This window comes from Myxine glutinosa, chromosome 5, assembly GCF_964187855.1.
Source record: "Myxine glutinosa chromosome 5, kmMyxGlut1.1, whole genome shotgun sequence".
Classification (NCBI taxonomy): Eukaryota; Metazoa; Chordata; class Myxini; order Myxiniformes; family Myxinidae; genus Myxine; species Myxine glutinosa.
The window spans coordinates 165,710,006-165,730,867 of record NC_136265.1 but is presented as its reverse complement, the minus strand read 5'-3'; the positions used below and the strand labels follow the sequence as shown (position 1 = coordinate 165,730,867).

Here is a 20,862-nt window from a genome sequence, read left to right as displayed (position 1 = left end):
GTGAGTGACTCAAGGTTACAACCGAAGGACGAATCAGGCTTGAAGCACCGGTATGGGGCAGAGACTTTCGGACGCCGAGCCGGTTCTGGGACTGGTTCAATACAAAGCTCTATTCATATTCGGACGTCCGACTGGGCTCTGTAGCTGAGCGTGTTGGAGAGGGCCGGTTTCATGATTGTACGCTTGAGTACTTGCCAGGTTCGCTGGCCGTCCTCCCAGGCCAGCGATGACAAGGTTCTACAGCAGACAATGGAGAGAGGTGATGATTCGGTTCTGTAGAAAGCCCCTCCCAGTTAGTTCTGCCATGCTCTGAGCCTGAGCTGAAGCGGATGCTTGTCAAACGACCCTTTCGATGGTTTGGCTGTGTGATGAGGGACTTTGTCATGAGACCAGGGACTTGTTGGCTGAAGCTAGATGATGCTGAAGAGAAGCCCTCATCATGTTCCCATGCATGTAATGATTCATCCATGGCCTGTAGCTCCAGTGCTTTGGAGACAAGACAAGCATCACATATTTTTGGTGTAAAAAAAAAAAAAGAGGACCAAAAAGGTGGATTAACTTCCCCAGCAGACAAGACAGCTGGATTAACCTCCCCTCTGAGCAAAAGGTGTACTCTTTGATACACCTTCCTGCCTGTTCGTCCCCATGATAGCAGTTTACAGTCAGGCAATGAATCAAACACAGCTTAGTTCCTCTCAACAGTGAGTGCACTACTCCACAGCTATAATATCAACTTGCATGATGGACCTAAAGAGTGACTACGACTGACGGAGACATCCAAACAAGGATTCATAAGTTGCAATGAAAACGTTATTGGTACAAGGAAATACTGTTATGATCATACTGTCCGTCACGTTGCCAACGATGACGCCGAATCGATGCTGTGGTAACGACACCATGAGAGACACGCCAAAATGCTCAAACCATCTCCGTGGGTCCTGCTTGCTCGACGTGCCCATCTCCTCCAGGATCTTTCTTTTCCACAATGTTTTTCATAGCTTTTCGAACCTGAAACGAAGCCAATATTTTAAATTGCTTTTATTTATTATGTCATTGCTTGTAATTACAATTTTTTCGGCTTAACAGACGGTGGATTTGTATTTCGTCTCCACAATTCTTTATTGAATTCAGGTCTCCCCTCCCCCCCCCCCCCCAAAAAGGTTTTCCATTGATACAGCAAATTGTCCATTTCAGAAAGATTAAAATCTAAGATCTTGATCAAAGCTCGGGTCAACAGGTTGAAAAATGACGATTTTTCAGATGAAAAATGATGATTTTAGAAGTTTGACCTTGAGTTGACCTTTGACGTGTTGACCTAAAAAATAGTTGGTTTCCCAATTCAGTGAGGCAATATGCAAATGCTGTTCTATTTTCAAGTCAATCGGATGAAAATTGATGGGTTTTCAGATGAAAATTGCTAATTTTGGAAGTTTGACCTAGAGTTGACCTTTGACCTTTTGACCTAAAAAATAGTTAGTTTCTTAATTCAGTGAGGCATATGCAAATGCTGTTCAATTTCCAAGTGAATCGGTTGAAAATTGACAGCTTTCTAGATGAAAATTGATGATTTTGAAAATGTGACCTTGAGTTGACCTTTGACCTTTTGACCTCAAATAGTTCATTTCCCAATTTAGTGACAATATACAAATGCTATTCAATTTTCAAGTCAATCGGATTTAAATTGGCGATATTAGAAATTTGACCTCCAGATTACCTTTGACCTCAAAATCAATAGGCTTCTCAATTGGGACGACCTATACAACTTGCTGAAGTTTCATGACGATCGGTTTGGAATTGTGACCTGTAGGCCGGTGACAAACAGAAATGAAAAATCACTCATGGAGTGACAGTGGAGCATCCTTTTGACCTCAAAAATAATTAGTGGTTGAATTCAGTGACCTGACATGCAAATCGTCTTCAAAGTTTAAGTTAATCGCATGAAAATTGACAATTTTAGAAATTCGGCCTATATTGACCTTTTGGCCAATGTTCACCTCAAAAATAGTTGGGGGTTGGTTTCAGTCAGCTGATATGAAAATCCTTTTCAAATTTAAAGCCAATCGGATGAAAATTGAGGCTTTTAGGAATTTGAAAAAAGTGGTTGACCTTTGGCCTATGTTGACCTTGTGACCTAGGTTGACCTCAAATAGTTGGTGGTTGGTTTCAGTAAGCTGACATGAAAATCCTATTCAAATTTCAAGTCCATCTGATGAAAATTAAGGATTTTAGAAATTTGAAAAAAGTGGTTGACCTTTGGCCTATGTTGACCTTGTGACCTATGTTGACCTCAAATAGTCGGTTGAATTCAGTTCACAGATATGTAAATCCTATTCAAATTTCAAGTCAATCGGATTAAAATTGAGGATTTTGGAAATTTGAAATTGTTGGTGACCTTTCGCCGATGTTGACCTTTTGGCCTATGCTGATCTCGAAAATATTGGTGGTTAAATTCAGTTAGCTGCTGTGAAAGTCCTATTCAAATTTCAAGTCAATTGGATGAAAATTTAGGATTTTAGAAATTCAAAAGAAGTGGTTGACCTTTGGCCTATGTTGACCTTTTGGCCTAAGCTGATCTCAAAAATAGTGGATGTTGAATTCAGTTAGCGGATGTGTATATCCTATTCAAATTTCAAGTGAATCGGATGAAAATTGAGGATTTTCGAAATTTGAAAAAAGGTGGCTGACCTTTGGCCTATGTTCACCTTTTGACCTTTTAACCTCAAAAATATATAGGATTTTGTGGGACCACAAACTCTACCATTTGGTAAAGTTTCGTGAAGATCGGTTTAAAATTGTGACCTGTAGGCAAGTATAAGTGTGCAGACAGACAAACACACAAACACACACACACACACACAAACCGGAGTGATCAACATACTTGCAAAAAAAAAAAAAGAATTGCCGAGTACCAAGGGTGATGGACCGGGTTATGTGAAAACATAACCTCGATCCACCTTCGGAAGCAGAGGTAAAAACTCTTCAATGGGGAATAATCCCGATACTGTATGGAGAAAAGCTACACACAGCATGGACCTTCGTGTTGCATTTGCCAGACCATCCCGGTTGCCCAATTTGAATCCGATAAGTCACGTCAAAACAACCACGTCAGTCCCCCACCTCAAAGATCCCGCATCCAGATCCGCGTTACTGTGCAGATGGAGGTCATGAAAACGAGCGAGTGCTATGCCGAGAGGCGCTCATTTGTTCCACTTATCAGGGCCGAGCGAACCCTGATCACATGGTGCACACTTCTCCAGGCAAATTTACCTTTAACAGGTCCTCAGAGCCAACATTAGAAACCGTCAGATCAAACTGGTTCCACTCGGAAACCAAATCAGGTTCGTAAAACATATGTGAAACAAGTAAAAAGGGTCAGGAATTTACAAGAATCAATGTACTGTAGCGACCCATGGGTCCCCCAAAGCTCGAGACCAGCAACAGAATCTCCTGGCCCAAGCCGGTGACGTAACCGGCGGCCAAACCGCGGCGCCGAGGTTATAATCCTTTGCACCTGTCGGTCACATGACCACCAAAGCGTGCCTCGCCTGAGAGGCGGGGCTTTGGTTCTGATGTATGCTTTTTGGTTTGGATATATATATGTGAACCCTGAAATTAGGCAGTTGCCCTGAAATAACTTGCCTTTGCCTCTTGGAAGGCTAATCCAACTGAAGGCAATCTCAGTTCCTTCCACCAAGCTCGGAACAAGTGTGTGTCTACCCTCAGGAGTGCCAGGAAGCACTATCTCTCCTCACTCAAGAATGAACTCTCAAACCTGTCTCCTTCCTCCAAATCCTGGTGGCGTCTGGTCAAATCCGTTTCTGGTGTTTGTTCCCCCTCCATCCCCTCCCTTACCTCAAATGGCCACACAGTTGACATCGCACGTGACAAAGCCGAATGCCTCAACTCTGTGTTTGCCTCAAAATCCTTAGTCCCAAACCCATCTCTCTCTGTTCCCACCTTTCCCAGTCGAACCCAACTGCTCCTGAACTCTGTGTCCTTCTCTCCTGACAAGGTGGAGGAGTTTTTGTCAAACCTCGACTCTGATTCTGCAACTGGACCAGACGGCATCAGCCCACGGGTCCTAAAATCCTGCTCTGCCGCTCTATCTCACCCTCTCTCTGTTCTTTTCACCCTATCTTTTGCTCAAGGTCATCTGCCAGCATCCTGGAAATCAGCTAACATTATCGCTTTACACAAAAAAGGTGCAAAAACAGATCCTTGCAACTACAGACCAATCAGCCTGCTCCCAATTATCAGCAAAGTCATGGAATCCATCATTGCTTCGAATATGAAATCTTTCCTCTTCTCCAATGGCTTGATCTCTGATCATCATTTTGGTTTCAGACCAGGTCACTCTACTCTGGACATGCTGCTTCTGCTGTCTCAACAATGGATGGAGGTCCTCAATGCCAAACAGGAAATCAGAGCTCTCTCCCTTGACATATCACGTGCCTTTGATACGGTCTGGCACCCAGCTCTGCTCACCAAACTCTCCTCCTATGGTATCCATGGAAATCTCCATGCATGGCTTGCGGACTTCCTCTCTGGTCGTAGTCAACGTGTGGCCCTGAATGGATTTCTCTCATCTCCCCTTCCTGTTCAGGCTGGAGTTCCCCAAGGCAGTGTGCTGGGCCCTGTGCTTTTTCTGGTCTTTATCAATGATCTCTCCGACTCTCTGGAAAATCCTCTCTATCTCTTTGCTGATGACTCCACTCTCTGCCGCTCCATTCCTCTTCCCTCAGATCGGCAGTCTGCAGCCTCCTCACTCTCTGAAGACCTGGACAAAAATCACAGATTGGTCAAACAAGTGGAACATGTCTTTCAATCCTGACAAATCTCACTCTCTTACTATGTCTCTCCGAAAAGATCGACTGGACAACCCTCCCATCTACTTTCTCAACAATCCTCTCCAAGAAGTTCTGTCGCTCAAGCTTTTGGGTCTCACTATCTGCCATGATCTTTCTTGGGAAAACCACATTTCCAAGCTGGCCTCCAAAGCCAGTCGCCGACTGGGCATCCTCCGTCGTGCGAAGTCCTTCCTCGGCACTCCTGAGCTCCTCACCACATACAAGGCTTTCATCCGCAGCTCAATGGAATACTGTTCTCCCCTATGGGCTGGTGCTCCTGCCTCACACCTGGCCCGGCTTCACGCTGTTGAATCCAAAGCTTTCAAAATCATTGGAATCTCCCGCGATGAAGCTACCTCTGAGGGCCTTTCACTCACTCACCGCAGGCAGGTAGGTGGTCTTTCTGTCTTCTACCGACTCCTCTCCGGCCTTGCTCCCCCAGCTCTCTCTGTGCTCTGTCCCCCAAATATTCCTACAGGTCGCACAAGATCTGCCAGCAACCCTCTGATGGTTAAACTGCCGAAATCTCGGCTCTCTGCTCACCTTCACTCTTTAATTCCTCTTTTCTCCCGCCTCTGGAACAAACTCCCACACTCCCTTCAATCCCACTCCTCCCTCCAGGTCTTTAAAACAGCTGTTCACCACCATCTCTTATCTTCCCCCATCCAAAACCTTGATCTTTTCAACCCCCACTAATTCACCCCAGATCCACCTTGTTTGAAATTCCAACTTCTTTCCTGGAAGTTCTGGCAGTGTCCATATGTTTATACCTCTCCCACCCACCCCACCCCCCCTTCACATGCCTCCCCCCAAAGCCCTCTCCCTCCCACAGATCTCTCGATGTCTCCATGTCTCTCGGTCCCTGCTCTCAAATGTTGTTTGTGTCCTTCCCCCTCTCTCCCCATCTTGTCTACCGCTCCCGATGTTATTTGTTTTATGTGTCTGTTTGTCTTTCTGTGTGATTAATGTTCGCTCTTTCACGAGCCTCGATCTTGTATACAAAAAAACCAAAAAAAAAACCCCAAAAAAAAAAACCCGATAAACGGGTTTTCAGAGTTCCCGAAATGATTATACAATAAACATCTTCTCGGACGAGTTTGTGTCTTGTCCGTCACTTCGTCCGTCTCAAGCAGGAGCGCTGCTCCTTCAGTACAGTTATAATTCCACCTTACCCACTATCGGAAGTGGCACCCACAAAACAAATAATCAGTGCACAGGTTTCTTAGTGAGATTGCAAGAGGGATAGCGCCAAGGGCCTTTGGGCCCTTCACTCATTCGACAGTCGGAGATAAATGGACAAAGCATGAGGCAGATCGGCTGACCTTAGCGACGATTGGTCTGGAGGGCTCGCCGCATCCCTCAACGGAGGTTGCATGGAGCTGCAGGCACCGTGGCACCGGGAGGTGTCAGTCCCCACATAACGACAGACAGGATGGCCGAGGCCCTAGAGGTGTGCACAATAACCTCCGAGCTGTCTAGCCTGGTTTTTAATCCCGACCCAGTTATAAACGGTCATCCTGGTGTTTCACAGACAGGGCGATTCATCAATGTGTGTGCCATCCCTCGTATGTACGTTAAACGGGTGTCCCATTTGACAGCATTCATTGGTGGACGTTAAAAATCCCATGATGTCCTTCACGAAGAGTAGGCGAGCTATTGCTGGTGCAATGAACAAATTCCTGCCCCAACCAGCAGAGGGGAATTGCATCAGCGGCGCAGCCGTGTTCTCAGCCAATGGAGCTACCTCGCAGTAAATACAAGCAAATGAAGAAGCCCACACACAGCTGCCATGGAGGTTGCCGAAAGCCCGCTCAGGTCTTTATTTGGATGCTCATGTCATTGGGCACCCACCACAAGACAGCTGTGAGGTTCATGCCAATGATCTCCAGTGTATTTGAGACGAGTTGGCGCTGCTCTCCCGTCCGCCGCCTCCATGAACACGAAGACTGGGACGACTGGCACAAAGGAGTTCCAGCAGCCTCAATAACACGGGCACGCTGTTCCAATAGACCTAATATATCAAAATACACGCAGTAGATCCAAACAGATGCTCCGACCCAGCTTGCATCCTGCCTTTTATTCACTCCCCGACGGGAAGAGACCAGGTCTTCAGAGCTTCATGATAAGCAGACTTACCTTCTGGCCCATTGGACACCTTTTGTGGGGGCGTGAACACCTAGTGATCTACCAAATTCTGCTGGTGTAACAGAGTCCAGATGGCGCTGGCAAGAGTTATGTTCTCTTGAGGGGACACGAAAGACAGATGCGGGGAAAGAACATTTAACAGAGACGGGACACTGGTGTGAGAAGCACACAACATATCTATCCAACGCATGTATATCTATTACATACGCAATGCATATCTGTCCACATGGAGCACGCACGGTACGTTTAACTTGACACTAAAGAATTTATAGAATACCTTACCATTGGTGAAGTATATAATTCAAATGAAATAAAATAATGATTTTAAAGATCGTATGAAAAAATCCGGAAGTTTAGCGCTGTTGAAGCATTCTTATACACCACCTTGTCTAACATGTCCAAGTACTGCAAAACTGGGGTTCTGTGATGCAGTTGGAAGGCAATTTGTGTTCTTCAGTGTTCAAGTATACAGTTAAATTGACATAAAATAAAGATTGCAAAGATCATATAAAAAATTACAGGTCTTACTATTGACGCAGTGCCTATTACACCACCCAATCTATTATTCCCAAACACACAAAAACAGGGAAGATTGAGCCGATGGGGGAAATTTGACAGCGGGATGAAAGGGTAATCGATAAGTAACCATTTACAATGAAGCATGTAATATCTTTGGTATAAAGATGTGGACAGCAGAGAGCATCAAGCACCATCTTTATTCCAGGTAACGGCAATAGCGGCCTCACTCGGCCCCGCCCACAGCGGTCTCACTCGGCCCCGCCCACAGCGGCCTCACTCGTCCCCCCCCCATAGCGGCCTCACTCGGCCCCCCCCCCATAGCGGCCTCACTCGGCCCCGCCCACAGCGGCCTCACTCGGCCCCGCCCATAGCGGCCTCAGTCGGCCCCGCCCATAGCGGCCTCACTCGGCCCCGCCCATAGCGGCCTCACTCGGCCCCGCCCATAGCGGCCTCACTCGGCCCCGCCCACATCGGCCTCACTCGGCCCCGCCCATAGCGGCCTCACTCGGCCCCGCCCACAGCGGCCTCACTCGGCCCCCCCATAGCGGCCTCACTCGGCCCCGCCCACAGCGGCCTCACTCGGCCCCGCCCACAGCGGCCTCACTCGGCCCCGCCCATAGCGGCCTCACTCGGCCCCGCCGACATCGGCCTCACTCGGCCCAGCCTATAGCGGCCTCACTCGACCGCACACGGCACTACAAAGTAAAGAAATTCGAAAGAAGGCGTCTCACTCCAGACTCAATCACAGAGAGGGAAAAGGGACAACACCCAGGACTCAGGGCTTTGGTGGTGGCGAGGGAGGATGATGGGGGTGATATGTGTTGGCTCTTATACGAGCCTCGACCAAGTATACAAAAAAAATAGGATGAGGTGATGGGCAGAATGATGAGGAGACAGCAAGATGACAAACAGGCAGACAGGACGACCTCCTTAAAACTCTCATGCACGAAACGCAGAAAACCACCGTTCACGACTCTGAATTCTCTGTTTCCTTCATAATTAGCAAGCTCTCCTCAGAGATGGTGCAATCATCTCCCGTGCGTCGCATCACAGGCTCTTCCTGCTTCTCCCTTGCAGGAACCACTTGCGCCTTTTTCAGCTCCTCCCTTGACAAGCCTCCGCCCCTCGAGACGGTGAGTTCCACCCCCTTCAAGAGACGGCCATAGCTCCGCCCCTCCATCTTCACTGTCTCCCGGCGCCCCCACATCTGTTTACACTTTTCGCTTCATGTGCATGTTGGGTAATAACTGACGCACTACTAGTACTATATAGATGCATCTTACTACTAGTACCCGACTGCAAAGCCGCAATGAGCCGGCGAAGCCAAAGCCTCTTGCCACTATTTTACCCATCACCATGGCATCAGTAGGTTAGGTAGTTGGTAGTAGGTAGGTGTAGTAGGTACCGTCGGTGTATTGGTGTAGTAGGTGTAGGAGGTGTAGTAGGTGTAGTAGGTGTAGTAAGTACCATTTGCATTCTGGATGAGATTAAAATTTATAAAATTTCCTTCTTGATGAATTCGGTGAATTCCGTCTCAACCTCGGATATTTCCGGCCGTGAAAAACTATCCCCTACGGCCGCGAGATTTCTAAAAAATAAATTCTTCGTCAATTTTAGAATATTTGACGCCGTTTTCACCCTCCGAAACGCGTAATAAGCTTAAAAAATATATTTTTCAAATGCTCGAATCTCATTGGTTCCGGTGTTTGGTGACGATTTTCGTTGAAGATAACTAGGTTGGTCTTAACGTATTTTAATTACAAATTAGAGGTGCATGAGATGTGAATCAAACAAATAGGGGTGAAAGAAACTCCTATTGAACGTTTTTCAATTTGTTATGCATACTTCCGTATCCGCAAGATGGCGGCCTCCATTGCGCTTCGGAATTCTCAAGCTAAGGGATACAGCATAATCTGGTTTTCGACATAATACGTACGCGTTTATTGACAACACCGGCTTCGTCGGCTATAATTCACCAAATGTCCGTCCGTCTGTCTGTCTGTTTGAAGGTACCGCAAAAACGGCTCAACCGATCGAAACAATATTTTGTGTGGATAATCCTGGGATCTCCAGGAGTAAAATAGGCTATTTAGTTTTCCCAATTTCAGCTTTGGTCTCCAGCATTCTCAGGTTTGGACTCCCGCATAACATTCACGTTCGCATAACATTCGTTGTGACGATGTTTTCATGGTGACGATGTTGTTTTCCAGGGTGCTGTACAAACGGCTGCACCGATCGAAATCGGTGACCTCGGACAAAGACCTTTTATAAGGACACGGGTTGAATCCCTGCTTGAGAGAATTCCAACCCCCTCCCCGCCATCACGGCCGTCTCTCCAACTTACAATCCCACGAGATATGCGGAAAGGACGACCCAAAACCAATATAAACATCATTAAACATCATTCGTATATAAACACCATTAAAAGTAAATAATGACCTCGGCCAAAGTTCAAACGACATTTAATCTCCACATGAGAGAATTCCACATAGCTATTTGGGCGGTGTATACGCTAACAGATCGCTGTCTCCATCGATCTTTCCAAGGCCATAACACCTATCGGCTGAAAATCATTTTAAATGTTGATTTGGTACAGTTACACGTATCGGGAATTTGGTACAGGTATCGGGAGTACATACGACATAGCAATTGTGAACGTGACAGCTCTGAGGCGTCTTTCGCTTGGCATCGCAGTGACGGCAAGCACCAATATGGCGGGAATTTGGTACACGTATCGGGAGTACATACGTGTTACGTGGTCCTCCCGGTGACTACCTGGTCTCGGTGACCCCCGGACCGTGAGAGGAACTCCGCCAGAAAGATCTATTATTTATGCTCTTTCGTAACGCATAAATCTGAATTCCAATCAATAAGAAACCCCACACCAAGTATCCGGAATAATCAATGATATATTCCCCGAGCAATCAACAACCATCCACAATCAGCAATCAATAGTACAAAGATGTAAACTCATCTATAATAACTCTAAGATGGCCATCTTATACATTCCTCATGTGAGCCCCACTCCCGACTCCCTCCATGGTCAATGTCTCTCTCAATGTCTCCGTACTCCGGTAGTTCGATCTCCGCACGTGGGCGGTTGAACGGACCCTTCCTGATGTGCTTTCACCGGGCACGTCCCGTACCGGTAACAACGGCTGCAGCGCGCACCTCCTGGCCAAGCAAAGCGGGTACAGCAAAGCAGGCAAAGCAACACGCGGCTTGCCCAGCGCGCGCGGCCCAAGGTGCGACCCGTACGCGGCCTTGTAGACGGTGAGGCGAACTGTGCCAGCTGCTTGGTTCCGTGCACGAACCCACGGCGACTTGACGTGTCAAAGGGTAGTTACACGTCCCGGTAACTCCTCTCGCCAGACGGGCTTTTACACGCCGATTCTGTTACGTTGCTCAATCGATACCGCTCGCGTCCGAGCTCGGCGAGGAAGAAGAAGAATCGTCGCTTCTCCAGGACCTCGTGTCTTTTCTTCTTCCGTTTCTGGTCTCCTTTTTCCCAGAAGGGCTCCTGCCCCTTTAATCACAACAACCTTTAATCGAGTCCACATTGATAAGCAAAGACCTGAATAGTAATTCACATACATTCACATAAATATGTAACACTCCCCCCCTTCAAGAAAGAAAGTTTGAACCCAGCGAAAACTTTCTTTGCCGGCCAACTTGGATAAACAAACCAGATAACTCACCACCCCCCAACTCATCAGTTCCCCCCGGGCACAGTCATCACTTAAAAATAAAGTAACAAAATTTCACACAATCCCCTAGATTAATTCCCTCTGGACCAAGCGTCAACCACTTCTAGTTTCTCTTCAATGACGGTTAAGTGGTGGTGACCAAAGCCCCCAAATTTAAACCTCTCTGTAGCACTTTTTCGGGAGGCCCAGCGGAGTATTCCCTACATGGACGCCTTAAGGAATGTGGAGTTCACGGTTAGTCCGGGGAGAAAAGTTCATTACATGGACGCCTTTAAGAACGTGGAGTTCACGGTTAGTCCGTGCAGGAAAGTTCACTACCTGGACGCCTTTAAGAACGCGGCGTTCACGGTTAGTCCGTGTAGGAGCCCCGGCTCGGCGGCTCCCCCATATATAGGGCTTCAACTTCTCCAGACTCCTACCAGTTACGGTGGGACCCCTTGTCCCAGCCGTTACCTGACTGGCGGTCTCCTTCTCGGCCAGTGCTCTGACATTCATTCTTTCGGGAGGTGCCGTAACTCTGGGAGCCTCCATAGTAATATCGGCTGCTGCCCACACCAAAACTACCGCCAAGTGGTCCTCTTCTGTAGACCTCTCGACGCCTACGAAATGCCTTCCCTACTGTTATGGTCCGACCTTCCAAATCCTTACCATTCCAATTCTTCTCTGCCTCCCTGGCGTCTCTTGTGCTTGCAAACGTGACAAAGCCGAACCCTCTTGACCGTTGCGTTTCCCTGTCTTTTACCACCCGCACTTCCACCAGCGGCCCATATCTGTTGAAGACAGAGGTCAGAACTTCTTCCTCTGTGTTGAAGTTCAGTCCCCCTACAAATAACTTGGAACTTTTGTCGCCATCCCGAGCTGGTGGGGTGTTATTTTCCCTGCTGTGCTCTTTACCAACCCTCAGGTTACCATAAATTTGCCCCCCGGCCAAATCATTTCCGATAATCACAGATACTCCCTCTACAGGAAGCGTGGCTTGTAAACCGACGGTGACCGGTCCTGACACCAAATCGGATTCCAAATGGATGACATGAAGTGGGGCACTAACACAGCCACCGATCCCTTGTAACCGAACACTATCACCAGTTGCGGTACTCTTTGACAATGGCAAAATGCCTTCAAGCATTAAGGATTGATGGGCTCCTGTGTCCCTCAAAACCCTAACCGGTCTTGGGTTAGTCAAGTCTCCCTTGAGTGAGACCAACCCCTCATAAATAAATGGTTGGTAACTCTTCTGTGGGCGATTTCTTACGTTTGCCATCGCATTCGGAGTTGTACTAGTCGGACTCCGCTCTGGGTCTTCCCTTTTCATGAGGTAACAACTGGACATCAAGTGTCCAGGTTTCTTGCAAAAAGCGCAAGTAGGCCCGGAAGTAAAACTCGTGGTCTGCCTCGGGCCTCCCGAAAAATAAGTTTGTCTTGGGCCCGCAGCCCTCTGATTTCGAACAGGTGGGGTATCCGCGTTGTCCCCATAATCCTCTCGAGGCCACCGCCATGTATTGTCGTTCTCCGCACCTGCTGTTCCCCACCTCCCCTGCGGAGATCTAGGCGAGGAGTTAGGTTCGTGGACCCCTATCCGGTGTGCTAAGGCATAATCATCTGCCAGGGTGGCTGCGTCCCACAACTTCGGTACTTTCTTTTCCTGCAGGTACACTTTGATGTCCTCGTGGACACACTGTTGAAATTCCTCCACCAGCATCAGGTCACGCAATGCTTCGAAGTCGTTCCCGACTCCTTTTGACTCACACCACCGATCAAACATATTTTCTTTCACTCTGGCAAACTCCACATGGGTCTCACTCTCCCTCTTCCTGGCATTCCTGAATTTTTGCCGGTAAGCTTCCGGAACCAACTCATAGGCTTTGAGGATGTGCTTCTTCAATACCTCATAATCTGCGCATTGGTCCATTGGTAGCGCCGAATAAATCTCTTGAGCTTTTCCCACCAGCACACTTTGCACTAGTATGGTCCAGGCCTCCTCCGGCCAGTTTAACTGTCGAGCCACTTTCTCAAAGTGTGGAAAAAATTTAGCGACTTCCTTTTCACTGAAGGGTGGAACCAGCCTCACATGTCTGCCCACATCCCAGGTGTTCTGGCTAGGTGTCGACTCCGTCAGCAAGCGTGGTACCTCTCCCCGTTCTCTCATTAAATCCAGCTCCTTGAATTTAATCTCTTGCTGAAGCGCCAGATCACGTTCCTTCAACTCCCTTTCGGCTTTTCTCTCCTCTGCTTCGAGTTCCCTGGCAGCTCTCCTCTCCTCTGCTTTTCTCCCTTCTAACCTTTCCTGGAGTTCTCGTTCCACTCTCCTTTCCTCTGCTTGTTTCTCTTCTCTCCTCTCTTCTGCTTTCCTTTCTTCTTCTGCTCTTTCCTTTTCTGCTTTCCTTTCTTCTTCTGCTAACCTTTCCTGGAGTTCTCGTTCCACTCTCCTTTCCTCTGCTTGTTTCTCTTCTCTCCTCTCTTCTGCTTTCCTTTCCTCTTCTTTTAACCTTTCCTGGAGTTCTCGTTCCACTCTCCTTTCCTCTGCTTGTTTCTCTTCTCTCCTCTCTTCTGCTTTCCTTTCTTCTTCTGCTCTTTCCTTTTCTGCTTTCCTTTCTTCTTCTGCTCTTTCCTTTTCTGCTTTCCTTTCTTCTTCTTTGATCCGTTCCTGGCTCCATAATTGCAACTCCAGTTTCCGGAGCTCAACGTCTTCTGGTTCTTCGGGTAGCCACTGCCAGGCTAACTCGTCCCATGTTCCTAATCCCACCATAGACTGTATCACCGTGGTCTGCAACTCTGCCTTCCTCAAATTAGTTCGGACCTCCAAGTTAAAATGTTTGGCCAATTTCAAGAGGTCCGACTTTAGTAACGCTCGGAACTGTGCCTCACTCGGTGTTACCGCAAAGTTCTGTGCCACAAACGCCATGGTGCCTATCGTTAACACCTGTTAACCTTCACCCAAGACTTTACCCCCAATTTCCCCAAAAATTTACCAATTAATACTTAATTAATAAATTTTAATTAATAAAAATATTATTTTATTATTTTATACAATTTTAGATCCCGGACGTAGACCCAATTGCGAATCCGCAAATCGTAATTTGGACGAGCCCCCAATTCTGTTACGTGGTCCTCCCGGTGACTACCTGGTCTCGGTGACCCCCGGACCGTGAGAGGAACTCCGCCAGAAAGATCTATTATTTATGCTCTTTCGTAACGCATAAATCTGAATTCCAATCAATAAGAAACCCCACACCAAGGATCCGGAATAATCAATGATATATTCCCCGAGCAATCAACAACCATCCACAATCAGCAATCAATAGTACAAAGATGTAAACTCATCTATAATAACTCTAAGATGGCCATCTTAGACATTCCTCACGTGAGCCCCACCCCCGACTCCCTCCATGGTCAATGTCTCTCTCAATGTCTCCGTGCTCCGGTAGTTCGATCTCCGCACGTGGGCGGTTGAACGGACCCTTCCTGACGTGCTTTCACCGGGCACGTCCCGTACCGGGAACAACGGCTGCAGCGCGCATCTCCTGGCCAAGCAAAGCGGGTACAGCAAAGCAGGCAAAGCAACACGCGGCTTGCCCAGCGCGCGCGGCCCAAGGTGCGACCCGTACGCGGCCTTGTAGACGGTGAGGCGAACTGTGCCAGCTGCTTGGTTCCATGCACGAACCCACGGCGAACTTGACGTGTCAAAGGGTAGTTACACGTCCCGGTAACTCCTCTCGCCAGACGGGCTTTTACACGCCGATTCTGTTACGTTGCACAATCGATACCGCTCGCGTCCGAGCTCGGCGAGGAAGAAGAAGAATCGTCGCTTCTCCAGGACCTCGTGTCATTTCTTCTTCCGTTTCCGGTCTCCTTTTTCCCAGAAGGGCTCCTGCCCCTTTAATCACAACAACCTTTAATCGAGTCCACATTGATAAGCAAAGACCTGAATAGTAATTCACATACATTCACATAAATATGTAACAATACGACATAGCGATTGTGAACGTGCCAGCCCTGAGGCGTCTTTCGCTTGGCATCGCAGTGACGGCGAGCACCAATATGGCGGGAATTTGGTACACGTATCGGGAGTACATAAGACATGGCGATGGTGAACACTATTATCGATCACGCTCATAGTGTATCGATCACGATTTGAAACACGATGGAATAATATTTACCGATATGAACAGTGATGTGGCTTTTATTGAAATTCTAAAGATTGTGGCGGACACAAAAGCCCACTGGCGTGGTGACATCATTCCGCGCACCAAGTGGGCGGCGGCCACGTCCGAGGGGTAGGCGTGGCCTCAGGATATACACTGGGCGCGCAGCCCGGAGCGCGCCAGTGCTACAGTGACCTCTTGTCAATAAAGACACTTTTGTTTAACCGCGTTGTCCGCTTCCTCCTTGGTAGCAAGTCGTGCGCGTAGCACCGCACTTCATTGGTGACTCCGACGTTTTGGTCAGCCATCACTGACCACCCGAACCCGCCACAGCCATGGCAACCAACGCGGTAGCGATAAAGCTCCCCGAGTTCTGGGAAGCTCAGGCAGAGATCTGGTTCCTGCAGGCCGAAGCCCAGTTCAGGCTTCGACGCATCACGGCGGACGAAACACGCTACTGCCACGTGGTCGCCTCCCTCGGGGCCGGCGCTGCCGCCCACGTCGTGTCGGTCCTGAGGAACCCACCGGCCCACGACAGGTACGAGGCGATCAAGCGTCTCCTCCTCGCCACGTTCAGCCTCATGGTGGACGCACGGGCCGATCGCCTCTTGGACCTCCCCAAGCTTGGTGACACGCGACCGTCGGTGCGAATGGACCATATGCTGTCGCTCATGGGCGACGAAACCCTGAACGCTCTATTCCGGGCGTTATTTCGACGCCAGCTGCCGGCACGAGTCCGCCTCGCGTTGGCCGGTTCCGCGACAACGGAACCCCGTGCGTTCGCGGCCGAGGCCGACAAGTTATACGCGGCTTTGGACACGCAGGCGAGTTTCGGTGCGCCGTAGCGGCTCCCGAGCCCGAACCTCCTGCGGGTGCCCACCCCTGCTCCGAGGGGCGCCTCGTGGCGGCCGCCATGCCCCGCCCACCACCACCGCGGCCTCCGGCTTTGCCGCAAACCTGGTGCCATTTCCACGCTAGGTTCGGCCACCAGGCTCGGCAATGTCGCCCGCCGTGCTCATTCGGCAGGTCGGGAAACGCCCGGGCCGGCCCTCGGTAGTGGCACTGGGCGCCGGCCGATTAAACAGCCTCCTAAACATAACGGACACCTTATCCGGGCGCCGTTACCTGTGCGACACGGGAGCGCAGGTGAGTGTCATTCCCGCCGGTACGTCCGACAAGCAGTCCGCGGGCCGGGGCCCCGCGCTGCTTGCCGCCAACGGTACGCCCATTCGCACGTACGGAAAACGCTGCCTTTCTCTGCGGTTCGGAGGGCAGGTTTTCCGATGGTCGTTCATCACTGCCGATGTGCCTATGGCACTGCTCGGCGCGGACTTCCTCTGTGCCAATGGCCTGTTGGTCGACGTCAAGCACAGAAGGCTTGTCCAGGCTGAGACGTTCAGCTCGCTCGCTTGCGCGTTGCCCGCCTCGTTGAGCAGCTCACGGAGCGGCTCATCGAGCGGCTCGCCGAGCGGCTTGCTGAGCGGTTCGGTTCCGGCCAGGTTCATCTGCACGCTTCCGGCAGCGGACGAATACACCCGCCTCCTCGCCCGTTTCCCGGCCCTCACGAGGCCCACCTTCTCGGTGGGGACCATCAAGCACGGGGTGGAACATCACATCCCCACCACCGGGCCACCGGTCTACGCACGGGCACGCCGCCTCGAGCCGACGAAGCTCGCGGTAGCTAAAGCTGAGTTTGCTATGCTGGAGCGGCTCGGCATCGTGCGGCGCTCCGAGAGTGCTTGGGCGTCGCCGCTCCACATCGTGCCCAAGCCCGGCAGGGGATGGCGACCGTGCGGGGACAACCGCCGTCTCAACGACGCCACCACCCCCGACCGCTACCCCGTCCCCCATATTCAGGACTTTTCCGCCCGCTTGGCGAATATGTCCTTCTTCTCGAAGGTGGACCTCATACGCGGTTACCACCAGGTCCCCGTCAGGCCGGAGGACATCCCGAAGACGGCTGTCATCACGCCGTTCGGTCTTTTCAAACTTCGTCGGATGCCCTTCGGTTTGAAGAATGCGGCTCAGGCGTTCCAGCGCCTCATGGACAGCGTCTTGTGCGACTTGGATTTTGTCTACGTCTATCTGGATGACATCCTCGTCGCAAGCGCGTCCCGCGAAGAGCACCTACACCATCTCCGCACGCTCTTCGAACATCTGGGCCAGCACGGCCTGATCGTGAACCCCGCCAAGTGCCGGTTCGGTGTCGCCGAAATCGACTTTTTGGGGCACCACGTCACCAGGCACGGGGCCATCCCCCTACCGGCCAAGGTGGAGGCGGTGAAGGGGTTTCCGCGCCCCCGCACGATCAGGGGGCTCCAGGAGTTCCTGGGCATGGTAAACATTTACCACCGTTTCCTGCCCCGCATCGCCCAGCTCCTGCGCCCCTTGCACGAGGCCCTCCGGGGGAAGCCGGGCAAAGGTGACGTCACCTGGACCGAGCAGATGGACGTGGCGTTCGTGGGCGCGAAGCTCGCCTTGGCTAACGCCACATGCTCGCGCACCCGGCGCCCGATGCACCGATCGCCATCACCAACGACGCCTCGGACTACGCGGTGGGCGCGGTGCACGAGCAATGGGTGCGTGGAGCTTGGCAACCGCTGGCGTTCTTCAGCCGGCAGCTTCGCCCGCCCGAACGCCGGTACAGTACCTTCGACCGCGAGTTGCTCTGGCTCCACCTGGCGGTCAGGCACTTCCGCCATCTGCTCGAGGGCCGTGCGTTCACGGCCTTCGTCGACCACAAGCCACTGGTGTTCGCGATGGGCAAGGTCGCCGAGCCGTGGTCGGCCCGGCAGCAGCGTCACCTCTCGGCCGTGTCCGAATACACGACGGACATCCGGCACGTCGCGGGGAAGGACAACTCGGTGGCGGATTGCCTTTCCCGGTCCATTGCCCACGCGGTCCACCTCGGCATCAACTATGCCCGGATGGCGGCGGACCAGGCCGCCGACCCCGACGTCCAGGTCTTGTGGACCGCCGTTACGGGCCTCCGCGTCACCGAGGTGCCGTTCAACAGCGCGGGCACGGCCCTCTGGTGCGACGTCTCCCTCGGGCGGCCTCGCCCCATCATGCCCGCGGGCTGGCAGCGCCGGATTTGCGACTCCATCCACGGCCTGTCCCACCCGGGCATGAGGGCCTCCCAGAGGTTGATCGCCGACAAGTTTGTCTGGCATGGCCTCCGGAAGGCCGTCCGCGGCTGGGCCAGGACGTGCCTCGCGTGCCAGCGCGCGAAGGTGCACCGACACACCCAGGCCCCATTGGCCCCGTTTGCGGTGCCGGAACGTCGGTTTGACCACGTTCACGTGGACCTGGTGGGACCTCTGCCCCCCTCGCGGGGTTTCATCCACGTCCTGACCATGATGGACCGCACCACCCGGTGCCCGGAGGCCGTGCCTTTGGCGTCAACGACGGCTGCGGACGTCGCGCAGGCGTTCATCGCCACCTGGGTCGCCCGGTTCGGCGCTCCCTCGGACATCTCGTCCGACCGCGGCCCCCAGTTCATCTCGGAGCTCTGGGGGGCGGTCGCGCGGGGGCTCGGGGTCCAGCTGCACCGCACCACGGCCTACCACCCCAGGGTAACGGCCTGTGCGAGCGGTTCCACCGCTCGTTGAAGGCCGTGTTCCGGGCCACCCTCCGCGGTGGCCCTCCAGGTGCGCGGGAATTCTGGGGGGGGGGGGGGGGCACGTGTGGCGGACACGAAAGCCCACTGGCGTCTGCGCACCAAGTGGGCGGCGGCCACGCCCGAGGGGTAGGTGTGGCCTCAGGATATACACTGGTGCTACAGTGACCAGTGCTACAGTGACCTCTTGTCAATAAAGACACTTTTGTTTAACCGTGTTGTCAGCGCTTCAAGATACCGCGCTTCAAGATACTGTTTAGATTTTGATGATTTGCGTGCGATATGATTCAACGGATGTTTATATGAATCGTTTAAAATAAAATAAAAAATCTTCAATTTCTGATATTTTACTTTTTCATTTGGGCCTCACAATTGAAACCCGCCCGTACCGTTGGTAGTTGCTGGTAATACATTTAAACAGATGGTGAGACGAAGCATTCAATCTGCCATTTAATTATTTAAGAAGTTAACCCCTCAGAATATCTCGCTTCCCTCCATCCACCACCAAGTAGCGAATGGAACGGTCATCAATGGCAGGAAGCAGCCGCATAAGCAGCACCTCAAGCCGGCTTCGCGCTCAGGAAGCGAGATTTCTGCTCCTCATCAGGGTTAACGTGTCCGTTCACTTTCAGTTACGTTTCTGGACTCACAAACTATAGAAATGATCCCTGAAAGTATAGTCTTAACCAACTAATTCCACCGACTCGCTCTTAAGCGTCACTGGCATCAAAACATTGGCGGAGACTTCCAGTTTTAATCGGTTTGTTTCTCTTTTCTCCACTTTTACAAAAACATTTTCTGTGTTAGGATAAAGTTATTTCTCTTAATTATATTAACTTTCTCATCACCGACTTACACTAATCACAAGAGAAGATATTTGATGAATCGTAAAATCTAATTATGCCCGCGTCACAACGGGGAAGTGACGTTTATAGGAAGTGACGTTCATAGGAAGTGACGTTTATAGGAAGTGACGTTGATAGGAAGTGACGTATTTCCAGTTTTTAACTTGAACGTCAATAAGGTTATGAATATTAAACAAGTTATTAAAATCAGGTTATTATTTTGGTGAGTTAAAAATTAATAAACTATATTTCATAACATTATATAGTTCAGTTATAATTAATAGCAACAGATACTAGTACCGACTGCAAAGCCGCAATGAGCCGGCGAAGCCAAAGCCTCTTGCCACTATTTTACCCATCACCATGGCATCAGTAGGTTAGGTAGTTGGTAGTAGGTAGGTGTAGTAGGTACCGTACCTGGTAAGACTTGGTAAAAGAGAAGAGCAGACAGTCCTCCCCAATACCTGCATACCTCTTGCCACTATTTTACCCATCACCATGGCATCAGTAGGTTAGGTAGTTGGTAGTAGGTAGGTAGGTAGTTGGTAGTAGGTAGGTGTAGTAGGTACCGTACCTGGTAAGACTTGGTAAAAGAGAAGAGCAGACAGTCCTCCCCAATACCTGCATACAATAAATGTCACAAGAAGCTTAAGGAAGTAACGATACCATGTGCTAGCTTAAGGCCTATTTTAAGAAGTAGGAAAATTCTCAAGCTCAAACAGTGAAAAAAACATGACCCATCACCAGGGACATCTACTACAGCATATTCCCAAAAAGAAGACGATGGTGTCACATCGGATGGCTTTACTTCGTGCAACGTAAAAACCTCTCTCAAGTTACCACGGACTGTTGTCGAATCATGTTTCAGTGATGATAGCACTGGTGGAGGTTGTACCATTTTTCCATTCATTTCGGTTCTTTTTCTTTCTCCGTAACAGACAACAGTGCCCAAAGCAATGACGATTTAGCTTAGGAAATTTGAGTATATGATGAGAACTATTTCGAGCAGTATATGCTTACGCGTGATTCGGTTGTTTT

At 50.4% G+C, this 20,862-nt stretch overlaps 1 non-coding gene across 1 annotated transcript; it reads right to left on the bottom strand.

Annotated features, from left to right (window-relative positions):
- Positions 1 to 19,448: 19,448 nt before the first annotated feature.
- LOC137428795 (small nucleolar RNA U3) lies at positions 19,449 to 19,663 on the bottom strand. The gene has a single exon (XR_010984751.1). It is a non-coding gene; the product is annotated as a small nucleolar RNA U3 (small nucleolar RNA).
- Between the last annotated feature and the right edge of the window lie 1,199 nt (positions 19,664 to 20,862).